The sequence below is a fragment of the Rhinoraja longicauda genome, unplaced genomic scaffold (assembly GCF_053455715.1).
Source record: "Rhinoraja longicauda isolate Sanriku21f unplaced genomic scaffold, sRhiLon1.1 Scf000080, whole genome shotgun sequence".
Taxonomy (NCBI): domain Eukaryota; kingdom Metazoa; phylum Chordata; class Chondrichthyes; order Rajiformes; family Arhynchobatidae; genus Rhinoraja; species Rhinoraja longicauda.
The window spans coordinates 312,825-321,117 of NW_027601298.1; positions in this window are offsets into that span (position 1 = coordinate 312,825).

Here is an 8,293-nt window from a genome sequence, read left to right on the forward strand (position 1 = left end):
TGTACATATCTTTGTTTATGTTTATGCACAGCTCGAATTATCCGACTGCACATATCGAGTTCCACGAAGAACGGAATTACCCAATACAGCTTGAGCAAATGTTATTAATTATTACAAATACACGGACAATTTAGAGTTTGATGGATACAAAAAACAATGTTCGGGATGATATTCTACATCATGAAATATATTCTGCCGTCTGTATTATCTCCGTTGCTCTGTCCAATGAATTTGTTTGCACTGATTGTATCTATGTATGGTATGTCTGATCTGAGTGGATAGGAGGCAACACAGCTTTTCACTGTGCCTCGGTACGCGTGACAGTAATATTCCTAGCCTAACTTAACCAAACCCAATGATCTGAGATAAGTACCAAATATGATCAGAGCCGGAATGTTCGCACTGTGATGGCGACTAAGATGGACCCAGACGATGTTGATATTCAAGAGACGTGATGAATGGTTGTTAAGCACAAACAAACTGTTGAACAAATGCGAAGAGAAAGTGAAGACTGCGGCAGGAGGAGTAACACAGTCAAAATGCTGCTCCTGCATTGCAGACCGCAGTAATTGCCGGGGATTGACACATACAAGAGGCAAACAGGAAATATTCAGATGACTCAGAAGACATCAGTGGAGAGAGGAAGGATATCTAATGTCACAAATAGATGATCGTGTCAATGCTCCGATGCTGGTGAAACAAATGCAGGATATGGCCCCATTTCACCAAGTGCAAGCACGCAAACACTGGCGTTGGACCGGACTGTGCATTGGAGTGTAAACTGGCGCGTTAGCGCACCTGGACTTTGCTGCAGAATCAGTTCCTGACGAACATTTATTGTTCAACACAAATAACCAAAGCTGGTCACCTATTTATCTCCTCCTGCTGTCGAGATGGCAGCTATATTTACAAACGTAGTGACTGTAGAGATCCCAGCTTCGACTCAACATATCTCAACTAAAGACTCTGAGAGTTTGTTCCATACACGCATTGCCGTCTGGGTGTGAATTCCTCCCGGTTGGTTCCTTGTAAACCTTGCCCTTTCACCATAAACCCATGACTTTTGTTTCTTGATTCCCTGTCCTGGGTAAAATACCCTGTGCATTCAACATATCTCTTTCCATTTTACGCCTTTATGATCAACTCTCAGCTTCCTGCGCTCCAAGGAATAAAGTTATCATCTCTCGGCATAGCTCAGGGAAATAATAGCGAAGCACTGCTCTAACTACTGACGGTGATAGCACAAATGGAGAAGCGTGCACACATTTGTCCGAGAGTCATCGAGTCACGCAGCAGAGAAAGGAGCTAAGCAGCTATCTATGTCTATACTATCCATTTACGAAATCCCATTTACTAGCACCTGATCCGCAGAATATTATGCCCTGACACTATATGTTTAAGGAAGGCGGTCCTTACCTACAATACGATGTAGTTGCTGAAGTTGAGATTTATCCCTCGGATGAAGGAGCTGCCAAAGGAACCACAATTGATCACATCATCTACGCTGTGCGGTTTGGAAGAATACAAGTGATTTCAATGACACTGTAAATGTGTGATTCTGCGAGGCCTGGTCGGGATAGATATTGAAAGCATTGTACAACCGATATATGGGTAGTGACTTTAGGACACAAGTTTCGCAGTAAGTATTTACCATCGAGAGACTTGTGATGAGAAGCAATTTACGATTGCAAATATATCTGAACCTCCAGTACCCCGTACATCAGAATATAAGTGATGATAACTCATTACGTTCAAACAGGGCTGGGTCAAATGTGTTTGTAGACAATAGGCAAATGAATACTAATGTGAGCAGCTATGGATTAATATAAGTTCCCTTTTAATATTTAGTTCCCTTTTAATATTGAAAATAGGAATCGCCTCGCACTACATTATGCATTCAGCAGTGTACGTCTATGTGATAGGGGTTAGAGTGTCGATCTTCTATAAACGCAGGGACAGAGACATCTTCACCTACTCTACCCCTCAATGCTCGATTTTAGCATCAACAGTCCTCAGTCAGTGAGGACAGGTTACACTTCCTCCAGAATAACACCGGAGCCCTGCAAGGATTCGTTTTCAGTCTACTGCTATACCTCCCTTACCTGGAGTACAAGCCCAAATCTGCACCAATTGTATGGAATTGAAAGTAGTTGAGAACAAGTTGCATGCATTACACTTACCAACACTCTGTCGCGGGGCAAGCACATTGATGCGACATCCAAGAAGGCGCACTAACGCCTCTACTTCAGGTGGAGTATGCGGAAATGTTACATGTCAACAGTAACTCTTACAGTGTTCTCGGGAGGTACCGTAGACAGCATCCTGACGGGTTGGACCACATTTTGTATCGGGTGCATGCCTGTCTAGACGGCGAGAAATTGCAGGGAGTTATAAATGTAGGTTACTCCATCACACGGACCATACGTTCCGCCATTGACCCCATCTACACAACACGTTGCCTCGAAAAGAAAACGGTCAACGTAATCGAAGAATTGTCCAAACCTGTCAGTTCTTCTTTCCCCTACTCAAGTCATGCACAAGGTATAGAAGCTTGTAAGCGAACACTACCGGATAAAGCAGTAGCTTATTTTCCTTTGTTATCGTGGTTCTGAACGGTCCCTCCATATACTAGGGTACTGTTCAATTCGCCTCTAAACCATTGCGGATATCAGAAGGTATATCAAAATTCTGGAATAACTTTGCGGGAAAGGCAGCATCTCAGGAGAGAATGAATAGGTGACGTTTCAGGTCGAGGCCCTTCTTCAGACTGATGTCTGGGGAGGGGGCGGGACAAAGATAGGATGTAGTAGCACACAGGAAAACAGTGGGAGAACTGGGAAGTGGAGGGGAAAGATAGGGACAGAAGAAGTATCTGAAGTTAGAGAAATCAATGTCCATACCACTGGGGTGTAAGCTGCCCAAGCAAAATGCACTCTGTCATTGCGGATCCTAGAAATGATCGAAGTAATTGATGCACTACAATACGCACCAATGCTTCGAACTATATTCTGCACTCTATATCTTCCATATTGCTCTGTCTCTTGTCATAGAGTTATCCAATTCTACAGCACGGTAACAGGCCTTTTCACAAGCTTGCCCATGCGGACCAATGTGCCCCATCTGCACTAATCCGTCCTCTCCATCTTTCATCCACATTACTCTAAATCTATCTCATTCATGAAACAGTCTCAGTCTTTGTTACAATTTCTGCCTCAAATACCTCCCCTGGCAGTTCATTTTCTATGTGATTCCATATCCCCACCAGCTTATGTCGTCGCCTTTGAACTGATACTGTCTATATATGGTATATGTGATGTGTCTGGATACCATGCAAAACAAAGCTTTTTACTGTAGCTCGGCACATGTAAGAATAATAAACTTAAAACCGAATCTAAAACTTAAAACGCCTCTCATCTTAATTGTCTACAACAACGCGATCCTTGGGGGATGTTTCATGGCATTGCATCCCATCCATTGATCCAGACGTACACTTCAGCAGACTTAAATAACATGTTTGGCAGACATTCTTTACCTTGTATTTTCACAGAACACGGAATCTCCAACTGCACCTGTCCGGTTCGAAGAAGAGCAGAATTAAGCAATGTAGCTTGAGGAAATTTTGTTCATTCTCACAAATACACGAACATTTCAGGATTTAATGGAAATAACCAACAATATTTTGCATCCTGTATCTTCTTCCTCGCTCCATCTGCAGGACGTTAACTGATTGTATCTATGTATGGCATATCTGAACTGAATGGACAGCGTGCAAAGTGAAACTTTTCACTGTACCTCAGAACATGTGACAACAATAGGCCCAGCCGAATCTCATCTAAGCCACTGATCTGACATAATTAACAACTATGATGGCTACTAAGATTGTCCATGCAACACAAACAGTGTTGATACACAAAATAAGGTGTTGAATGGGGGTTAACCACGAATTAACTGTTGGACAAATGCGAAGACAAGGTGAGGAGTGGGCACAGGAGCATGGTCGCACGAAAACACCTGATAACGTATAGTGGGCCGTATTAATTGCCCGGCACCTGCAATACAGGAATACATATATTCAGAACACTCAGATGACGTCCGTCCATTAAGCAAAAACATGTATTGTCAGAAGTGAATGATCTTATCAAAGTACGTACCATGTTCCCAGCACCCTCTTTGCGTCAAGACTTCATTTCAGGTTACTAGTAAATCTTGCTCCTTTCATCTTAAACCTACATCTGATTGTTGATTATTCATCCTGGATAAAAGAGTCTGCATTCATCCTATCTATTCTTCTCGTGATGTTACACACCTTCATATCATCACCACTCAGCTTCCTTCGCTCCAAGGAATATAGTCCTCACACTCCCAGCGCGGACACACAAGGAAAATTGTAGTACAGTCCTGCTATAACCACGGACGGTGATACCACATGTGGAGAAACGTGCAGAGACTGGATCAAGAGTCATAGTCATACAGCAGAGACACAGGCCCAACAAATCTCCATGTCAATGTTATCCAAATACTCAATAACATTTACTAGCACTTGATCCACGGAATATTATGCCCTGCCTCTCTCTCTCTGTTAAATAATGTGATACTTACCTTTGAATCGGTGTAGAGTCAGAAGTCTAGATTTATCACAAGCATAAATTGGCTGTGAGACGACCAACAATTGATCAGATTCTTTACGTTGTACAGTTGCTAAGACCAACAAGTGAATTTATTGCCAATGATTTGTGGGAATTGTCCTGACGGGATAGATCTTCAGACCATAAAGCAACGGGCATACGGATGATTACGTTGGGATCAGAAGATCAGAATATCAATTCACCCTGGAGTGACTGAAATGAGATGTATTTCACTCTCTCGGATATATCCGAATCTCGAGTACCCTCTACCCCAGAAAACGGTGATGCCCATTTATGAAATACAAACAGGATTGGAGCGATGTTCCTTGTGGACAAGAAGGAACTGAAAACTAATGTGGCCAGGTATGGAAACTAACTCGAGACCAGGATCAGTTTGATAATTATGGTAGTAAAGGTCTGCACAGGCCTGAGCTTGACATTGTGTGGCCGTGTGTACCTGTGTCCACAGTGGGGGGTGGGAAGGGGAGGGGGTTTGTGTCCGTGTGTACCTGTGTTCACAGTGGGGGGTGGGGAGGGAAGGGGTGTGTCCGTGTGGCCATGCGTACCTGTGTCCAGAGTGGTGGGTGGGGAGTGGAGGGGTTTGTGGCCGTGTGGCCGTGTGTACCTGTGTCCACAGTGAGGGGTGTGGAAGGGAGGGGGGTGTGGTCGTGTGGCCGTGTGTACATGTGTCCACAGTGGGGGTGGGGAGGTTGGGGTGTCCGTGTGGCCTTGTGTACCTGTGTCCACAGTGGGGGGGGGGGGAGAGATGGGGGGTGTCCGTGTGGCCGTGTACCTGTATCCACAGTGGGGGGTGAGGAAGAGGGGTGTCCGTGTGGCCGTGTGTACCTGTATCCACAGTGGGGGTTGAGGAAGGGGGGTGTCCGTGTGGCCGTGTGTACCTGTGCCCACAGTGGGGGGTGTGGAGGGGAGGGGGTGTGGCCGTGTGTACCTGTGTCCACAGTGGGGGGAGGGGAGGGGTGTGGCCGTGTGGCCGTGTGTACCTGTGTCCACAGTGGGGGGTTGGGAGGTGGGTGTGGCCGTGGGTACCTGTGTCCACGGTGGGGGATGGGGAGGGTGTTTGTGGCCGTGTGGTCGTGTGTACTTTTGTCCACAATGGGGGGTGGGGAGGGGGGATGTTGCCGTGTGGCCGTGTGACCGTGTGTACCTGTGTCCACAGTGGGGGTGTGGGGAGGGGGTGCGGCCGTGTGGACGTATGTACCTGTGTCCACAGTGGGGGGTGGGGAGGGGGGGGTTGTGGCCGTGTGGCCGTGTGTACCTGTGTCAACAGTGGGGGGTGGGGAGGGGAGGGGTTTGTAGCCGTGTGGCCATGTGTACCTGTGTCAACATTGGAGGATGGGGAGGGGGTGTGGCTGTGCGGCCGTGTGTACCTGTGTCCACAGTGGGGGGTTGGAGAGGGGAGGCGTGTGTGGCCATGTAGCCTTGTGGCCGTGTGTACCTGTGTCCACAGTGGGGGGTTGGAGAGGGGAGGGGGTGCGGCCGTGTGTACCTGTGTCCCCAGTGGGTGTTGGAGAGGGGAGGCGTTTGTGGCCGTGCGGCTGTGTGTACCTGTGTCCACAGTGGGGGGTTGGAGAGGGGAGGCGTTTGTGGCCGTGCGGCCGTGTGTACCTCTGTCCACAGCGGGGGGTGGGGAGGAGAGGGGTGTGTGGCGATGCGGCCGTGTTACGTCTGTCCAGGGCCTAGGTATGTGCTCCGCCCTCTGCCACTGCTTCCTCGGATCGATTGCCAACGGAACTCAGTCAGTGGCGATAGGTGACAACACCACCTCCATCAAGACTCTACGTCGGCGCCCTGCAAGGATGATTTATCGGACCCCCTCCGATTCTCTTTTCACACTCTCCGCTGTCCTCTCTAATTTCGTCAACAGGTTCGCTGACGACAACCCTCTGATGGGCCGGATGAGGGACAATTATGAGGCGGAGTTCAGGAAAGAGATAGTGATCTTACTCACATTGTGTCAGAACAATAGCCTCTCCCTCAATGGCATCAAGACGAAGGGGCTAGTTATTAAATTCTGGAAGCATGGCGAAGTGCATGCGCAATCAGGCTCTCTTCTGTGTTAGTGGATATCGTTGAGTTTCAAGTTTCTTGGCGTTAATATCAGCACCGATGTGTCTTGGATCAACCATGCGGATCAGACAAGCGAGAAGGCACACTCGTCTTCTTGAGGAGATTCGCACATCTTCTTGAAACCTCCACAGAGGCACCATTGAAAAGCATAAGGTGAGGATGGACCACAGACTGGTTTGGGAATAGTTCTGCCCAAGACAGCAAAAAATTACAGAGATGTTTTCACAAGGTTTCGCTTTCAGTCCGCTACTATACTTCCTTCACACTCGCGACCATGCGGCCAAACCCAAACAAAGGGTTGACATGGATAGAAAATTGGTTGGCAGACAGGAAGCAAAGAGTAGGAGTAAATGGTTCCTTTTCAGAATGTCAGGCAGTGGCGAGCGGAGTGCCGCAAGGCTCGGTGTTGGGGCCTCAACTGTTTACTATATATATCAATGATTTGGAAGAGGGAATTAGAAGCAACACTCGCAAGTCGGCGGATGACACAAAGCTGGGTGGCAGTGTGAACTGTAAAGAGGTGGTTAGGAGTTTGTAGGGTGACCTGGACAGGTTGAGTGAGTGGGCAGATGCGTGGTAGATGCAATATAATATAGATAAATGTGAGGTTATCCACATTGGCGGCAAAAACAAGGAGGCAGAATATTATCTCATTGGTGTTAGGTTAGGTAAGGGGGATGTGCAACAAGACCTGGGTGTCCTTGTGCACCAGTCACTGAAAGTTGGCGTGCAGGTATAGCAGGCAGTGAAGAAATGTAACGGCATGTTGGCGTTCATAACGAGAGGATTTCAATATAGGAGTAAAGAGGTTCTTCTGCAGTTGTATAGGGCCCTAGTAAGACCACATCTGGAGTATTATGTGCAGTTTTGGTCTCCTAATTTGAGGAAGGACATCCTTGTAATTGAGGCAGTGCAGCGTAGGTTCACGAGATTGATCCCTGGGAGGGCGGCACTGTCACATAAGGAAAGATTGAAAATACTAGGCTTGTAATTCACTGGAGTTTACAAGGATGAGAGGGGATATTAAATTATAAAAAAAGACTGGAAAAGCTAGATGCAGTAAAAATGTTCCCAATGTTGGGAGAGCCCAGAACCAGGGGCCACAGTCTTAGAATAAAGGGGAGGCCTTTTAAAACTGAGGTGAGAAGGAACTTTTTCACCCAGAGAGCTGTGAATTTGTGGAATTCTCTGCCACAGAGGGCAGTGGAAGCCAAATCACTGGATGGATTTAAGAGAGTTAGATAGAGCTCCAGGGGCGAGTGGAATCAAGGGATATGGGGAGTAGGCGGGCACGGGTTATTGATTCCGTACGATCAGCCATGATCACAATGAATGGCGGTGCTGGCTCGAAGAGCCGAATGGCCTCCTCCTGCATCTGTTTTCTATGTTTCTATGTTCCTAAACACGGCTCTCATATTATCAACGTGTTTGCAGGTGAAAAGTTTGAGATGGGTCGAATAATGTAACACGAGGAGACGACCTAAAAAGCGAAGATAGTGAAATTAGTCACATGGTGTCAGGACAATAACCCCTCTTTCAATGTCAGCAAGTTGAAGTATGTAGCTAATGACTTCATAAAG